This window comes from Phyllostomus discolor, chromosome 8, assembly GCF_004126475.2.
Source record: "Phyllostomus discolor isolate MPI-MPIP mPhyDis1 chromosome 8, mPhyDis1.pri.v3, whole genome shotgun sequence".
Lineage (NCBI taxonomy): Eukaryota > Metazoa > Chordata > Mammalia > Chiroptera > Phyllostomidae > Phyllostomus > Phyllostomus discolor.
Window position 1 is genome coordinate 50023138 of NC_040910.2, and position 17939 is coordinate 50041076.

At 53.7% G+C, this 17939-nt stretch overlaps 1 protein-coding gene across 1 annotated transcript in view; it reads right to left on the bottom strand.

The window, feature by feature from the left end:
* LZTS1 (leucine zipper tumor suppressor 1) overlaps positions 1-17543 on the bottom strand; it is a 51897-nt gene extending 34354 nt beyond the window's left edge. Inside the window, exon 1 of the mRNA XM_028520200.2 lies at positions 17351-17543. The gene's annotated coding sequence lies outside the window, so the exon portion shown is untranslated. The remainder of the gene's footprint in view (positions 1-17350) is intronic.
* Positions 17544-17939: the final 396 nt, after the last annotated feature.

Sequence of the window (17939 nt, forward strand, 5' to 3'; positions counted from 1 at the left end):
TTAGAGAACCTCTCCGTTCAGCAGGTTTCTCATCAGAAACTGTGAGGCCAGAGGGACTGGTCAGAAACAGTCAAAGTGATGAAAAACAAGGACCTACCTACAACCAAGATTACTCTACCCAGCAAAGCTATCATTTAGAATTGAAGGACAGATAAAGAGCTTCCCAGACAAGAAAAAACTAAAGGAGTCTATGACCACCAAACACCAGTATTACATGAAATGTTGAAGTGCCTTCTTTAGAAGAGGAAAAAAATACGAACAATAAAATGGCAATAAATACACATCTATCAACAACTGAATCTAAAAAACAAAATAAACAAGCAAGCAGAACAGAAACAGATTCATAGATACAGAGGACATTCAGATGGTTGCCAGATGGGAGGGTGAGGGGTCTGGGTGAAGAAGGTGAAGGAATTAGGAAGCACAGATTGGCTATCACAGAATCCTGGGGATGGAAAGTACAGCACAGGGAATATAGTCAATTTTATTCTAATAACTATGTATAATGTCAGGAGATGAGATTCATTGGGATGATCACTGGGGTATACACCTGAAACTAATATAATATTGTATGTCAACTGCAACTGAAAAATAAAAAAATGATTAAAAAAAGAAAACCTCTGCATTAAGTGGTGAAACCTGTCTAACCACTTACTTCATCGTAGAGAGACATCAGCCAAGCCTCTGAACTCTCTGAGCCCTTGCCGTGTCTCTGAAAATGATAGCAGACCTCACAGGCAGCCTCAGAGCTGTGCGGTAAGGACCCGCGGCCGAGCGGGCGTGGCGGGGCTTTATAAACCGTACAGAGCAGTGCCCACACTACAATCCATTCAGGTCTCTGCAAGCTCTTTTAAGGTCCATCCTAGGCAGGTGCTTCCCTCCATCGGGATTCTCCCTCCTTTCACTGGCCAGGCAAACCCTACCCTCAGGGGCTCACAGACCCTCCCATGCTGACGCCCTCCTTCACTAGCTGCCCCTCTGGCACTGAGTCCCGCTCCAGCCTCAGGTCTTTTGCACACAGAGGAGAGTTAGTTAGCCCCTGCAGAATGCCTGGGTCTTATCCATGATCTCATTTAATGCTCGCAGTAAATTTATCCAAGTGTCTGGATTCAAGGGCCATATACGAAAATCATTGTACTTCTATATACTAGCAAGAAACAAAACAATTAAAAAACATACTGTTTTGGAAAATGTACGTCCTTGGGAACAACTGACAATGTACATGATCTCTACACTGCAAACTGTGAAGTGTTATTATGATAAATTAAAGAAAATTTACACAAATGCAGACATATGTCAGGTTCATGGATTCAGAAGACTTAATATTCTAAAGATGTGTATTCTGTCGAAATCAATCCATGCCGTCAGTACAGCTCCAGTCCAAATCCCAGCACTTGTATTAGAATGCAAAGGGCAAGGAACAATTGAGACCGTCCCGGAAAAGAACGGGGCTGGAGGGGGTATGTCACCAGACTTCAAGACTTATGGAGTAGGGGTGATTAAGACAGTGTGGCAGTCACATAAAGCCAGAGACACTGACCAACGGGACCGAGTAGAGCCCAGAAACAGCCCTGCACATATATATTCACTTGATTTGTGACAAAGGGGACTGTGCAGAGCAGAAAAAAAAACTTATTTTTATTAGTTGCTGCTGGTCAGCTGGCACCCATTTATAAAAAATGTAAATTTTGACCTCTACCTCACACCACACACAAATAATTCCAGAGGAGTTGAAGGTATAAATATGAAAGGCAAAACACTAAAGCTTCTAGAAGAAAACACAGAAGAACCACTTCTTGGCCTTTCGATAGGCAAAAATTTCTTAACTAGGACATAAAAAACAGTAACCACAAAGGAAAAATATTGACAAATTAGGAATCTCTCTTCCTCAGAGGTCTCCCATCAGAGCTGAGAGGCGAAGCCTGTCTGACAAAGGACTCCCGCCGGCACTCGAAGAAGGACTTGTAAATCTCTAATGAAAAGACAGAAACCAAATTACAAATGAACAAAATATTTTAATTAGCCGCTTCATAAAATAGGATATGCAAATGGCAAAAAACATACAAGCAGGTGCTCACCGAGATCCGTCATCAGGAAAATGCAAATTAAAACCACGACTAAATAACCAAACAACCAGTAGAGGTGCTAAGTGGAAAAGGCCGACCACCTCTAGCCTGGCGAGGCTGCGCAGCAGTGAGGCCGCCACACGGCGCGGGGGGCGGTGCCGATGCCCTCGACCGCATCCAGACGGGCTGGCCTGGGCACTGCGACCCGGCGACGCCTCCTCTAGGAGTGCGCCCAGCAGCAGTGCGCACACGTGCTTCCTGTGGGGCCCGGCAGCTTCACCTGCGACAGTCCCGACCGGGAGACGCCGGGTGGAAACCGCAGTCCTGTCCACCGTGGACGACTCCTGCAGCGCACAGTGACAAGAATGACCGAGCTGTGGGCACGCAGGGCCACGTGGACTGGCCCCTCGCGAAGTATGTGTACGTGTGAAGTTCTCTCAACGAGGTGTTGACAGAGAGCCAAACATAATGGTGTCGGGGGAGGGATGGACCCTTTTGCCTACGGTTCTATTTATATGTGAACCGTGAAAACTCGCCTGGCTGTTTGTTCATCCGTGACATGTGCATATTTCTGCATGTATTTCAACAAAATTTTTGCCTAAAACAATTCTCACAATAACCCACCAGGTGGGTTTTTTTCTTTTTTCTTCCTTGTTCACCTAATTCAGACTGGGCTCAGAGGGAACAGGGAGCTGGCCCGAGGTCGCGGGGGGAGGAGAGGAGCGCAGGGTTCAAGACACACACGCGGCGGGGCTCCTGTGCACAGTACTCGGACTTGGCCGACAGCGCTGTTCTCTCTCCCTCGGGGAGCTCAGTTCCTCACTGGGCTTCGGGCCCTCCGAGCCCGCAGCCCGGACTCGCACATGCTTTGCACTCCCATTGCTGTCAGCACGGGGCTGAGCGTTACAGCCCAACAGGTGCTCGGGGCTATGGCCTGGATGTTTCTGTCGCCCCAAATTCACGTGTTGAAGCCCCAACCTCCAGTGGGATGGTATTTGGAGGTGGAGCCTTTGGGGGTGAGTAGGTTTAGGTGAGGTCACGAGGGCGGAGCCCCATGATGGCATTAGTGACCCTGTCAGCAGAGGAAGGCCAAGCCATCTGTCTCCACTGTGAGGACACAGCAAGAAGGCAGCTTCTGCAAGGCAGGAGGTGGGCTCTCAGCAGACGCCAAATGTGCTGGCATCTTGACCTTACACTTCCCAGCCCCCAGAGCTGTGAGAGCTGAATGTTTGCCATTTCAGCCACCCCGCCTATGGTATTTTGTTACAGCAGCCCGCACTGACTAAGACAGCTCCTCAAGGAGGGAAGACTGGAAGCTAAATCTATAAACTCACCCACCTGTCCTTTTTCTCTCCCTGCTCCTGTCTTCAGTAAGTGTTTCTGAGGAGGCCTGGCTCCTGACCCAGCCTCCAACTAGGCAGAATGGTGCCATCTCTAGGATGGGCTGGCAGGGTGGCCTCAGCATGCTCCCGGGACATGGGGGGCTTCTGTACCCAGCTGCTCCTGAGAGATGCTCACGGGGTCCTCCCAGGGCACCAGACCCCATGTCTGCTCAGCTCTCCCCTCTCCTGTGTGGAGGGCTTAGTCCTGACTCCTCCTCCTCCCCCTCAGCCTTATAGCTCTTTTCTCTAAGAGAAGAGGGAGGGAAGCGGTGTTGGCAGATCACTGAGCAGGGCTTCCTTCCCGCAGCCTCCCTCCCTCTCTTCCTCCCTCCCCCACACAGCTGGGGATTCTTAAGTCTCTGTCTCCCGGAAGAATCAGGACCTGGAGGCTGTCAGGAGCCTCCTCTGAGAAAGCTGATCACCAGCCTCCCACAGCTTAGGAACTGGGTCCCGCTGCCCAGGAGAGGCTCTGGGGGACAGCTGCCTTTCCCTCCATCTCCTCTGGCCAGAGGAGGTTGTCCCAGCTGGACAGCAGGGGCCAGTGATGTCCAGCAGCAGAAAGAGCTTCCTCTCAAGCTCCGCAGGGACTGGACTGAGCACTGTATACACACCACCTGGGGCAAGCCGCACTCCAAGACACCCTGAGCCGGAAGCACTGCTGTTATGCCTGCCTGACAGGTGCAGCGAAGGAGGCCTCAGGTTTTGCCCTTGGCAAGGGCAGTGCCTGGCTTTGAACCCCAGTTGTGGTCAACATCCCTGTAGTTCTTTACCTCCAGTGGCATCTGGCGGTGGGCCCCCTGCACCCCCATGACTACCTGCCCCCCCCCCCCCCCCGGCCTGCAGCTCCTTCAGACCTCACCCTAACTGTGCCCTGCGGCCTGGCCCCTCCTTCGCTGTCTCCTGTGCCGTGGGTTCACCCCAGGCTTGGGCCACTGCTGCAGCCTCTCCAAGCTTCTGCCTCCTTCTGCCGACGAGCAGCACCTTCTGCTGTGAGCAGCACCCACCTCACAGGACTTCTGTATATGTGGGGTGAAATTTTACTTGTAAAGGCACTAGGATATAATTAAGAGCTTAATAAATGGCAGGTAGCCTTTTGTTTTGTTTTCAATTGGACTTGGGGACTCGAGGTATTGCCAGGCTCTGAGGCTAGGTGCAAACTCCTGATACATTGTTTCCAACTTGGCGGGTCCCTGTGCTCTATTATTTTTCTTTCATTGTCTGAAGAACTAGGGACATTTACATTTGGGGCCTGTAGAGATTCGATTTTCATAAGATGAGTAATCCCCTATCTGCTGTTTGTAGGGATCACTCTCAAAGCGCTTAGGAACCACTGACCTGACCGAGGAAGAGGGGAGCCCCGGAGGACACGGGTGTCCTGTGGCATGGTGCAGCGCCACCCGCCAGGAGGACCCTGGACACTCAGGAGGGGAGCCGACAGTCAGAAGCTCAGCGGAGCAGGAGCGGGCAGTCCCACCCTTGGCCTTGCTGAAGCAGGGTTAGAGGCCAGGGTGTGTTCAGTGACAGCCAGCAGCAGGTCTCGCTGCAGTGCCCTGTGCTCTGGCCGCAGGCGGCTGACAGCACCCCAGCCCAGAGGCGTGTCTATGGGTCTCAGCCCTGCCGGCCTCTTGGGCTGCAGCCCTGTCTCTTGTCTCTGCTGTTTGGCCCCCCATTTTCACCACTATGTCCTTGGGGAAAATGAAACAGGAGCTCCTGTGGGGGTCCTCTCACCTGAGTCCAGGGAGGGACAAGGAGAGGACAGGGTGGGGGGGGCTCCAGGGTGTCATCCCATCTCAGCAGCTGGGCTGGTTTGCCTGAGCGAGACTCAGTCTTGCCCAGGGGCAGGTGCACATTGACCACCTGTGGTTTTCTGCCAAAAGAAACTGTTAGAGTCACCAACCACACTCAGAAGCCTGACTCTCCCTTCTGCCGGCACCCTTCTTTCTGGGACTCAGTGTGGACATGCAGTTGCCTCCAAAGGCTGAAATCCTATAAGGTTCATCTGGTCTTCAGGAAAAGGGGCCGATTCGTGTGTGGGGACCCTCCCACTGTGGCCCACAGACTGCCATCCCAGCTGCCTCGGGAGCCTTGTACAGCCGGCACAGGTAGGGGCAAGGCAGGGGCAGCACAGTGGTAAGCCCAGATCTGCCACTGACTGCTCCCCAGACCCCACCTGCCTCCCTGCTCCTGTCCCTTAGCTGCCCGGGGTTCGCGTAGTAGAGCCCAGACCTCAGCTGCTGGTAGAATAGGTGTGCACATGGCGGGGAGTGGGGCTCTGTCTCCCTGTCCTGGGGTGCACCTCTAGAGGGACCTACTGGTCCTGTGTTGCTTAACAAGTTCCACATCTCTGTTAGCTACCCAGTCCATAGAGGACAGCCAAGAGGGAGGTTCACAGGGAGGGTCCCAGGGACAGCGGCCGTCCTTTGAATGCTATCTCAGGCCCACAGTGGGGAGGTGGGACTACCTCCCCCCGATTTAAGGGTGCGGGCAGCTCTTTGACATCCCTTTAGACGCCCCTGCCCCTGGAATGGAGGCTCCTGCAGCTGGGCTGGCACCCCCTCTCCCAGGCGGCCCTATGCCGTGTTTGTGGAGGCACTGCCTTTTCCCCAGTTGGTAGTGACTCACTAGGATGGAGAAATCACTGGCCTCATCCACTCAGAAACCTAACGGCTGTGTGCCATGTGCCTAGAGGAAATCAGTTCAGCTCTCTGGGCCTCACCATTAAAGTGACAAAATCTCCTCCACTTAAAAAAAAAAAAAGAATCCAGAGGAAGAGGAGAAGGCAGGTAGAAGGTATATCCAACATCAGCCTGCTTGTTCCACGGGGAGGATCCGTGATCGTGTCCCTGGTGGGGACTGTGTGGGGGCCGTGCAGAGTCGGGCTCCAGCCGTTTACATCGCTGGGACGCAGCCGGGCCTGGGCCCTCTCACGTCTGCGCACCCCCCTACGCTGAATGCACAGAGAAGCTTCATTTTATTTGTTTTTCTTTCTCCCTCTTTCCTGACCTTATGTGCTGCATAATCCAGAAAACGATCCAGATGGGAAAGACATTGGCTTTGAAGCAAGAGGCAGGAGGAAGGAAGAAAGATGCAGCACACAGCCTTTCCATCCCGCCCTTCACCGTGGGGAGGAACCGCCCTCCTGAAGCTCTGCTGCACACGAGCGCTCGTGTGAACGTTGCGGGTGGGGTGCTCCCCGAGGCCCAGGGAGCAGCGGCTGAGCCCGGGCCTCTCAGCCCACCTCTCGCCTCCTCCTCTCCTCAGAAGCCGAAGCGAGCAAGACATCCACTGTACCCCCAGTCTCACAACCTGGGACATTTGATGATGTCTCACGCACTGATTCTACATAATATCATAAGTCAGTTTTAATCCTGTCACATTGACAAGGCGGATGGAGACCCACAGTGATGAAAGTGGAGTGGTTCTCTCTCATACTGTGTTCAGTTGCGTGGCTGGGTGCGGTGGCACGCGCCTGTGGTCCCAGCTACTCGGGAGGCTGAGGCAGGAGGGTCGCTGGAGCCCAGGAGTTCTGGGCTGCAGTGCGCTATGCTGGTCGGGTGTCCGCACTAATTTCGGCATCAATATGGTGACCTCCCGGGAGTGGCGGGGGGGGGGCGACGATGACACCAGGTTGCCTAGGGAGGGGTGACCGGCCCAGGTCAGAAACTGTTTTCAGTTACGATGGTCTCTCTTTGCAGAGTTAGCAGTTAAGGAGGTAGCTGTCATAGAGAGCACTGCCTGACTCCAAAGTTGTCCCTCCTTGACCCCCAGACATGTCCCTGGACCGTGGGCTCAGGACTCTCCCGAGTAGAGAACTTCATTCCACTCCTGGTTTCATTCCACTGCAGCTGATGGGTCGGGGCTGAGGCTACCATGAATGGAGCTCCTTTTACTTATACTGGCTCACGGAATTTTCATAAAAATTCTATATGGGACACAATACATTTTACAGATGAGAAAAACGAGGCTCAGAGAGGCTAAGTGACTTGCCCAATGCCACACAGCTAATACATAATAAAGCTGAGATCCAAACGCTGGCCTCTCAGATTCCCAAATCCGTGTTCTTTCTGCTGTCCACTCCCAAACTCACCCACACTTGTTTCACGGGATTGGCGAGCACAAAGAAACCCAGGCCTTACCTTTAGGACTTGCCCGTTCTCTCTGCCAGGGCTGAGTTACCAGGAACAGGGCAGGGGCTGAGTTATTTCTGGAGGAAGGTGCTGTCTCCAGGTGTCGCCTCACCAGAGACATCACAGGACACTGCCCTGCCGCTGCCCCCCACCCCTTGACTACGCAGGTTGTTAGCAGGCAGGAAAGAAGCTCTCGGGCAGGTGCCAGGCTGAGGAACCTTCCAGAAGAAGATGGGAACGGTGTTCTGAGAGCTTCGCGGCTATGGGCAGGCGACCCCTGGCACCGTGTGTTCCTGACAGTAAAGGAGGGCCCTGCTTGACGAGACCTGCCTCCTGTCCGGGAACCTCTCCTCACATGGCAGCTGTCTGTGCCCTGGGCGCTGAGCGTGGCTGACTGGCACCTGCAGCCTTTGCATTTTGTTTGGACTCAGTTTAAACCAAGCAGGCCTGAGACAGAGGCAGAGAACTGGTTTTTCACTTCTGAAAAGTGCCAACTGGTGGCAACTGCCACTGGCATAGTAAACCCTCACTGTCACATTAGCTGGGAACTTCTCAGAGCCCTCAGAACAAAGGAGAAGGCAGAGGAACAGAGGGAAATACAATGTCTGAAACAGCCAGAGAACAAGAAAGAAGACAGGGGGGGAAAATGGAGGTCACAGTTATCAGCTGTTCTGACATCCTGGGTGTCCCTTGCCCAGCTGGGGCGAGACCCGCAGAGACTGAGAGCGCCCACTACCGGCACGTCCTCGTGCGGCCCCCAACACACCCGTGCAGCACTCGAGGCTGAGGATCTGATGGGTTCTGCCAGTCCTGCAGTCCCTGTCCGCGATTCCAGCGTGTGAGAGGGAAGAGTCCCCATGTGGGAGCACAGCTCTGGCTGTGCCGCTGACCCTGAGCTCAGGCCTCCCGGTCTGGCCTCCGTGTCTTCATCCATAAAAACAAACAAACAAAAAAACTGACCACAACAACAAAAACCGCAAGCCTTCTGTGATTCATTCCAGGTCCAAAGCCAGGTGTCAGCCACGTCTCCTGTTGTAAATAAGTCCTCCACGCCGCACATTAGCCCTGACCTTTGACATTGGACTAGGAACTCCCCTGTCCTTGAAGCCTTGGCTCCCCCACGTTTCCAGGCTGCCTGGGGTCTCGAGGAGCACGTGCTATCAACTAGCAGACAGGGAGGATAGAAAGGTGTTCTAATAAGTAATGTGATCTCTAGAAAGTCTCTCCACCCTCAACTCCCTTCGGTGCTCTGTTGCCAGATGAACTTCCTGAAACCCAGGCCTGCTACACGCCAGTCCTCTGCTGTGACTCCCTGCCGCCCGCCAGCAGCTCTCGAGCCCCGGGCTGGGTCGGCAGGGCCGTCCACCATTTGACTCAGCTTGCCTTTGCTTCCCTGCCACTTATTGTCCCCACCTTTGCCCCCCTCTCCCTCCATCTCTTAAAATCACACCCAGTCCACAAGGTCCTTCTCAAATTCTGTATCTTCCATGAAGACTTTTTAGACCAACTTAGCTTTGTGCAGTGATTTTTAAAAAGATTTTATTTATTTATTTTTAGAGAGGGAAGGGAAGGAGAAAGACAGAGACAGAGAAACATCAATGTGCGGTTGCTGGGGGTCATGACCTGCAACCCAGGCATGTACCCTGACTGGGAATCGAACCTGCGACACTTTGGTTCGCAGCCCGTGCTCAATCCACTGTGTGCAGTGATTTTTTAAAAACTATTTTATTGATTTACTTTTAGAGAAAGGGGAAGGGAGGGAGAAAGAGAGGGAGAGAAACATCTGTGTGAGAGAGAAATATTGATCGGTTGCCTCTTGTATGCATCCTGCGTTGCGGGAAGAGGCCCAACAAACTGAGCTGTGCGGCCAGGCAACAGCGACAGGCTTTGTAAGGTACCCGCCTCCTCCCCCAGTCCCAGGCCAGCTGTGCCTCATGGAAAGGTCTCCTCCCAGGAGCAGCACAGAGCGTGACAGGCACACAGCATTCTGTGACGTTAAGAGATGGAACTAAAAGAGAAAGAACTGGGTTCCTGGGTCCAGTACAGCAGTTCTTGGAGGTAAGTAGAGACAGGACAGCAGCTTGGGGGAGAATTTTGGGGTGCAGCAGGGAGGATTGGGGCAGATAGAATGGGACTTAAACATCCTTGCAACCCTGAGATTTTGTGTTTCTATGCAGAGTGTCAGTCATTTCTTCGAAGCCAGCTCTAGCATGCAAGCAACTCGGTCATCAAGGGAAAGTTTCTAAGTCCACAGATGGCCCAGGCGATGCCAGGGGAAGCCGAAAGCCTGGTGCTCCAGTCTTCCAGGTTGATGAGGAAATGTCGCGTCAGGAAAAGCCCAGCATCCTGCCCCTGGCACCCCCCGCAGCTGGTGCAGAGCTTTGGACAGGGGAAGCTGCAGCCCAACCAGGGAGGAGGCGGGCAGCTGGAAGCCCTCCTGGCCTTGTATGCAGCTCCCTTTACAGGCAGGTGTAAGCCGGGGGGCTGCCGGGGCCCTCTCCCCCCCACCTGCCTGCAGTGCGGTTTGTCTGCCGGCGCCACCCAGACGTTGGGGCTGGGGGAATTTGATCAGCGAGGAGGGGGAGGCTGTCTCCCCAAGATGTGAGCCCAGTCTAATCCTTCCCTCCTCCTCTTGCACTGCTGAAACGCCCCTTGGGGGTGGGGTGGGGAAGCAGAAGGGAGCCCAAGCCGCAGAGTCTGAAGTTTGCCATAAATAAGGCAGGGGCGGGGTGCGGGGGGAGGCTCCTGAGTGCTTCAAGTGTCCTTCGGAAACCCTGCGGCCGGCCGGACCTCCCTGCTCAGGTGGCGGGCAGACTGCACAGGCATCCTTGAGGCCGGCAGACAGTCTGCCTGGCGGCGCTGGCAGGAGGTCAAGAGCTGCTCTAGGGCTCACTCCCCAGACTTCTGACCCCTGACATTCGGAGTGCAGTTCCCCAGTGTCCCTGCCTCCTCAGCTGTGTGGCAGCTTTTGTTCTCAGGGTTTTCCCATTATCTTGCCGGAGAAGAAGGTGGGAGGGGAGAAACAGGGCTGGAGGCACGGGGCAGGGTGAGGGGACGCCAGGTTCCAAGCCAGCTTGGCCTGTTGCTGTGCTCCCCTTCCACCCTGTCCCTGGGAGCCCAAACAAATGTTGTCAGTGACTCAGACAACCCTTGTCAAGGTCACTCTGCCCTTGCCCGATGCATCTGTCCTGTCCGACAGGAGAGCTGCTCTTCCCCACCTCCTGCCAGCCACAGAGCAACGCCTGGGCACTGGAAGAGCACGGGGCACCTCTGCCCCAGGTCGGAGGCCTCTGAGCATCGGCTTCCCTAGCCGGCCTGTTCTTCTGGGGTGGACCCTTCCCTCCCTGAGGCCCTGGAAGCTCCCTTGTTGTTCCTTCTACCCTTGGCTGCCTTGGTTCTCAGGCCCTGTGGACAGCAGGAAGTGGCGGGGTAGGAAGGAGCCCCGACTGTCCAGGGATGACACATTCTCTGTCAAGGGGCTTATCGTCTAGGCAGGGAGGAAGGAGAGAGGGAGCAGATGCTCACTGGGCGTGACAGCGCCTACTGTAGAATTTAAGGAACAGGGAGCTGATGGAAGGTGAGGTCTTTCCCTCCCTCTAGACCAGGCAGGTGCTGGCCCTCAGTAGCGAGTGTACCCCTAGAACCCTGCCTCTCCTCCTGCTGAGCCAGGACCCACACACCCATCACCACCCCCACACCACCATCCAGGGTTATTGGGGTCATGGGGGGAAGTGCTGGCAAACCCAAGCTCTATTTCCCTGCCTCCTTTGCTTTCTCTGAGCTCCTTCCCTCTCTCCTTTCCTTGCCTGCCATACTCAGCTCTCTCTCTTTGCAGCAGGAATATAATGTTCGGCTGCCTCACACCCACTCTCCGAACGCTGCCAGTGAATAATGACTAAGGTGGTGGGTGGAAGTACAGCAAGTTGAGACCAATTTAGCAGTCCAGGGTGCCAGGAGGGGGCTGACTGAGCAGCAAATGGCTTTGCCACAGCAAGAAGAGTGCAGATGCCCCGAAGCCAGCGGGCCGCGTGCACTGCCCGGCCCAGGTGGCGGGCCCTGCCTCTCTGGCCACCCGCAGCCTGCGCACGAGGCCAGACTCACACGAGCGGCTGGGTTTGTCCTTAGACATGAGTGGATTCCCAGAGCAGTAACCACCCCACCCCGATCTTCGCTCCACTTTTGACATCCTTGAGGGGCTGTTTTCTGGTACACCTCCTCGGCTGGGAGTTTCACTGAGACTTTCCCCCCTCTGCCTGCAGGCATCTGCAGCTCTAGAGGGCTGAGGGTGACCCGACGACTGGTCTGGGCATGGCTGAAAGGGAGGTTCTGGGGTGTCAGGGGGCTGCCTGAGCACACTTCAGGTCATGCCACAGGGAGGCCCACCCAGGGTGGCCCGCAGGTGTGGGCCTTCCAGGTCCCGCCATCTGGAGTCCCTGCAGTTCCATCATGGACGCGACTGTGACTGTGGTATCAGAGGAGGGCACGCCTCAGAGGGAGAAACGACAAGACTGGATGAATGGATGTGGTGTGTGTGAGTGGTGCTGGTAGCCACCCTGAAGGCAGCTACCTTTCCCCACAGTGACTAGCTGACAAGGGAGCAAACCTATGGGTGGTCTGGGTGGGGTGGCTCTTCACTGCCTGTGTTCCAGGTACTAGATATAACCCACATCACATCTGTTCGAACACCAACTTGGCCTTTCACTTAGAAGAATCACCTCCCTGCTGGATTAATTAGAAGAACAATCAGTACTGGCTGTTAGAGAGCGCACTCGTGGACACACGCACTGTTTGTCCTGTCTCTTCCGTCTCCTTCTGCACCCGCCACCCCCTCCCCCTACACCGCCCCCCCCCCCACTCCATCAAAATCTCTCCTTATCAGAAGCAGCTGCCACGTTTGATAGCCTCCCAAGTCTGGTTTCCACACACTGCCCCCATTACAGGGGAGAGCCTGCTAGCCCACTTCAGATGGGAACTTATTTGCCCCCGGAGGAGGTGGAAATGCTGAAATAGATAATGGGGTAAACTTTGGTATTCCAATGAAATTAATTCATTAGTTCGGGTCCTATGAGGGCAAAATTTGCTACAATTTCAATGTGGAGGGGACTAAACCTTATGAATTGACCAGCTATAAAGAAATGTAAGATAAAGCTCATTTCCTTAAGTAAGTCTCAAGTAGACATTCCATTATGCTAGATACTCCCTAGTTTATTATGTATGGATTTAACATATGTGCATAACAAGCACTTAGGGAGAAGAGGAGGCATAGAAAAAGTGAGGAGAACTCTGACTCTCATCATGCTTGAATTACAATAATCACAAAAGTGCCTGAGTTCTTACACTAATTTAAAAAAATCTCTTTCTTTTTTCCTGCACATTAAACACTGGTCAAAAATTCAGTGAACCTAAATCTGTTTGATTAGTGAGTCCTGATGGTGGGGTGGCTGTAGCCTCGGATTGGGAGTCAGGATGGCTGGGTTCAAATCTCCATGTTCCACTTAAGATCTTGGGTAAACTCTTTGATCTCTGACAGGCTCACTCAGTTTTCTCATCTGTCAAATTGTAGAAGAAATCTTCCTACAGAGTTGGTAATAATGATGTTCCTTTTAAAGTGTAAAGTCCCGGACAGATAAAAAGGGCTATTAAAATCACTATTACAGGAAGTTGAGGGAAGTGTTCGCCGTCTGGTGGAAGTCGCTGTCTGGCAGGAAGCAGGAGAGCGAGAGACGCAGGATGGAGATTGCAGACACCAGGCGGTAGTGCCAGGCGGCAGCTCGCCCGCAGCCCAGGTCAGCTCTGCTCGAGGTCGACGCATCCCCATGCATTGCTCTAAACCCTTGCAGGCACGGTCAAGGCCAGTCTGCACACTCATCTGGCTGGGGGTGGTTGTGAGAGGTGAGCTCTCCCACCCTTCACTCCTTGCTCTGTCTGGTCAGGGTGACTGGCTGAGCCAGGGGAGGGGATAACAGGCTCACCTCAGGACCCTCCCTGGGAGAGAAAGCCCCTTCCCCTCAGCTCTCAGCTTGCATTCTGGAGCTATGACTGGGCTGCTGCCATGTCTACTCTCTTACACCTTCTTGAGGTTCAGTGCACAACCTCCTCCTCCATGACTCGAGCTCACCTCCCTCCTGCGGAGCAGGTGTTATGTTCAAAGTTAGTTAAGATCCAGGTGTCCTTGTCATCGATTCACATGCACTGCGTCCCCTTCCCAATTTTCATCACCAAGTTTAATCTCAAACCATTATTTAGCCATTTTTTATATCTCCCATCAACCTGGTGCCTTGCATGGATAAGACTTTTAACAAACAGTGAAATGCAGAGTATTTCAAACTTGAGTGATGATCTTTGAAAGGAAAACTAAAATCATCACATTCCCTGACAAGGCATGTGGTCACCCTGGTATGAGAAATAATGGGATGGTCCAAACGGCTTGAGAAGGGAGTCACCAGGCTGTGACCGTGTGACCTTGGGCAAATCATGGCCAGATTACCTTCCCAAACATGGTAGCAATTCACACTCCCACCAGCAAAGCAGGAGTGTCCAATTTACATCTGTGGTTTTCAAACTGCAGCAACACAAAGATCTATTCAAAAGCAAACTCAAAGACCTACCATGTAAATTGCCTAACGATTCCCCAGGCTGTTGGACACTTCTTGATTGGCAAAGTCCCAGAAACACCTCATCTTTGCCCTGGATGGTGCAAGGTTTAAAAACCCCAAGTCTAGATCACACCTAGCACCTCCTACTTCATCATTTTACTTGTCATTTGACTGAGCTGGAGATTGGGTGGGTGAGCAGATACAGCGGGCGGGTGGGGGCTAGGTTTTCCTCAGGCTCCCAAACAGTTGCAGGCAGGAGCTGGGATGGAGAAGCCCTTTTCTAGGTAGAGCCTGTGAAGGAGCTGGCCCCAAAACAGAGGCAGGAGCATCAGAGGCCAGGCCAGCAAAGCATGCCCCCTGCACAAATCCACCTTTGGGAAACATGCTGCCTGCCGAGGGCCTCTGACAGCTCTTTCTCGCCCATCACTCTATTAAACAAGCATCTATTAAGGCCTACGCAGAGTAGCCAGACGCTGACTTTGAGCTGGGAATTTATAACACAATCTGCCCCTAAGAATGCTGCTGGCTCTTCAGGAGCCAGTGGGTAAAGGTGGGATAGCATGGAACGTCAGGAACTCAGAGGATGGCCCATGACCCGGACTTAAGGACAGGGGAGGGGATGGTTTCTTGGAGAAGTTGATTCTCATGGTTAAAACCAGAAGTGCAAGTGGGAGTTAGCTAGGTGGAGGGGCTGGGCAAAGACATTTCACAGAGAAGAAACACATATTTCTGTGTTCAAAGGCAGTAGGAGAAAATGGAAGAGCAGGGGCTGAGCAGAGTTCAAATCCTCACTCTCTCCTCCGTTTGCTGTCCCAGCTACGTTATTTAAGTCTCCTACTCCGATCATCATACCCACCCTGCAGGGCTGCACTGAGAATTAAATGAGATAATGCATAAAAAGTACTGGGCGCACACTGCACGTAGTGAATGTTATTAGATGTTCTGAACTCTTTCCCATTAAGCTCATCTGTAAGCTGCTTAATGACAGGTTTGCCATCATTAATTTACTCATCTTTGAAGCCTTGCTGCCTGGCCCAGAGCCTTGTATTTTGTAGGCACCCAATTAATATCTATTAAATGAATGCTGAATAAGTGCAAAGGCATATAAATCAATTTGGGGGATTAGAAAGCCATTTTTATGGCTGGAGCCCATCTACCTCTTGACCCATGCAGGCAGACACATGGTTTCTCAAACTGCCTGGCAAAACTTCCCCTTGATACACACCCAGTGCGCAGGCTCTCCCAACATACACGTTACACAGCAGCGCGCCTTTGATGGCAATCACCCCACTACACACCTACTGAGGCACACACAGACACACATGCACCAGCTGAATGGATGAAACAGGTGTTATCTCGAGAGGCACGCAGAGGCTGCCATACCTGTTAAAAAACAACCATCTCAAATGTCCCGTCCTCCTTCTTGCTCGCTCACAAAACCTCTGAGAGGCACCCTTCTTTCTCCACTGAGTTTCTTCTCACCTCAAGCAGAGTGACTGTCCCCCATTCACATGTATCCAGTTGAGACCTCGTACTTGGACTCCCACCTGCCGAGTCTAACTTTGCTCATACTAGCTGTGGACTTCGGGGAAAGCCTTTCCCCTCTGCCACCTCAGTTTCGTCACTGGTAAACACAGAGAGTTAACCGTGCTTCATGCCAACCTGGTAGTTATGTTGTGAGGACAATGGAGATACCACAGGAGATGATGTCCGTGATATGCAGAAAGTGCCTCAGAAGAAAGGTGCTGGATAAATACAAGGTGCAGATGCCACGCCTGAATAATATGTATGCCTCTGCCCACAGACTTCAACCCACAGACTTGGTTCTTCTCCACCCTGGAGCCCCGACACCCTCCCCCCTGCAAACGTTGTCTCTGATAGCCATTTTCACATGCACACATATACATACATTCTTCCAGCACCTGTATTTTCCCCAGCAAGGCCACAGAAAATTGTTTTTGAACTTCAAGGAAGCTCAGGTTACACTCTCTTGTTCCCACCCACAGACTGTTCTCAAGGGTCTCTCAAGAACTGCCAAGCAGACAGCTCATCTCTCTGTGGCTGGGCTCCTCTGCTCCCATGATTGTAATTAGGCTGCACTTCAGCAGAGCAGGAGACCCTTATCTGGCCCAGCTCCTGCCAAGAGCTCTTCAGAACTCAGTGCCTCCTCAGTTGTTTGCCAGCACCCAGGACCAGAGCAAAGGGATGGAAGGCAGTGGGAGAGTGTGGATGGAGGGGAAGAAAAAGACCTGGGAACTTCAGATGCTCACATCCCTAAGCACTCCTTGTTCCTGGGAAACTGAGGGCTCTAAAGCTAACATGTCTGAGGCACTTTCCTAGGGCTGAACACACTCGTGGGTGAGCTGAACACTCATTTGCTCCACAGTTCAAATCCTTTCCACCTGGAACAGTAAAGAGAAGGATCACCTGGTGGCTCTTGGTGTTTTGGTGCCTTAAGTATGTGGAAGGGAGTGTATGTGAGTGTAGGAGTGCGGAGAGTAGGGGCTGGCTGCCTGCGGTGGGTGAGAACAAGAAGTGAATGTGGGGTGTGTGTGTTACTTTGGCTGAATTGTATGTTCAGGACTGGCAGCACCAGGCAGCCACTTAAATTCTGGGGTTTATCACTCCCCACTCTATCCACCTCATCTGGTGTGGCATCCTCCTTCAGTGAAATATTCCAAGCCTCTAACTGCATCAGTGTCCCTGCCACCCATGCGGACACAGCCAAAGTTCCAGATGGCCAAGTTCAGTGGCCAGGTTCCAGCTGTCAAACCCTCTGTCTGGAGCCAGGGCCCCTCGGGCCTCACAGTCACCTCTGGCTTCCTCAATCTCTGACACCAGTGTCACCCAACACTTATGTCTATCAAGATCAGATTCGGGGCTGGGAGTAGATAAACCCTGTCTGCAGGAGACGGCGACGAAGACGGAAGGACAGAAGTACCATTCTATCTTCTGGGCTGGGACCAGCCAGCAGCACCCACCCTGGCAGAGAGGAGACCCTGACAGTTACGTGCAAAGACAAAGGCACCTAGACAGACCTTGCACAGACAGACAAAGATCGACAGACGCGCGGACGTGCTGCACGCCGCGGGGAGCGCAGTGTCCCCAGAGCCCGGGCGTCCTCCGCGGCTGCAGACCCTTATGGAAGGGAGCGAGACCCTTCGTTCATCGCACCGTACCTGCCTCCTGCGCCTCGGGCTGACTTGAGAATTATTTTTCAGTGTGTCTTGCAGTTTGTTCTCGTCTGTCTTTTCCTAGAGCTGCGGCGTGGCTCTGGCTCGCCGGACGAGGCAGGCACAGAAACTTCGGCCGCTCCACCCGCGCGCTGCCCGCGGCTCGCCCGCTCCCTCTCCGCAAGCCAGCCTCTGCGCGGGGTCCGGGAGCCAGGGGCGGGTAGGCGGGTGGGGCCAAGGGAGAGAGGAGGGGGGAGGGGCCAACGCCTCTCATTGGCCAGGTAGGACCGGGGCGGAGCCGTGGGCGGGACTGGGCGGGGCCTACGTCAGAGCCTCCCATTGGCCGGGGCGGGGCAGAGCTGCCGCGGGCGTGGCGTGGCGTGGCTTATCATTGGTCCGGGCCGGGCGGGGCAGGGCGGGGCCGGGGCCGGCACCGCTCATTGGTCCAGGAGCAGCCGGCTGCCTCGCCCGTAGCTGTTCCGCGGCCTTTGTTTCTGGCTGACAGCTGGGGCTGCTCCGGACCTCCCCGCTCCTCTGCGTCTGCAGTGGGCACAGGGTTCCAGGGCCCCCATTTCTCCGTTCTCGCTTCCAGCAA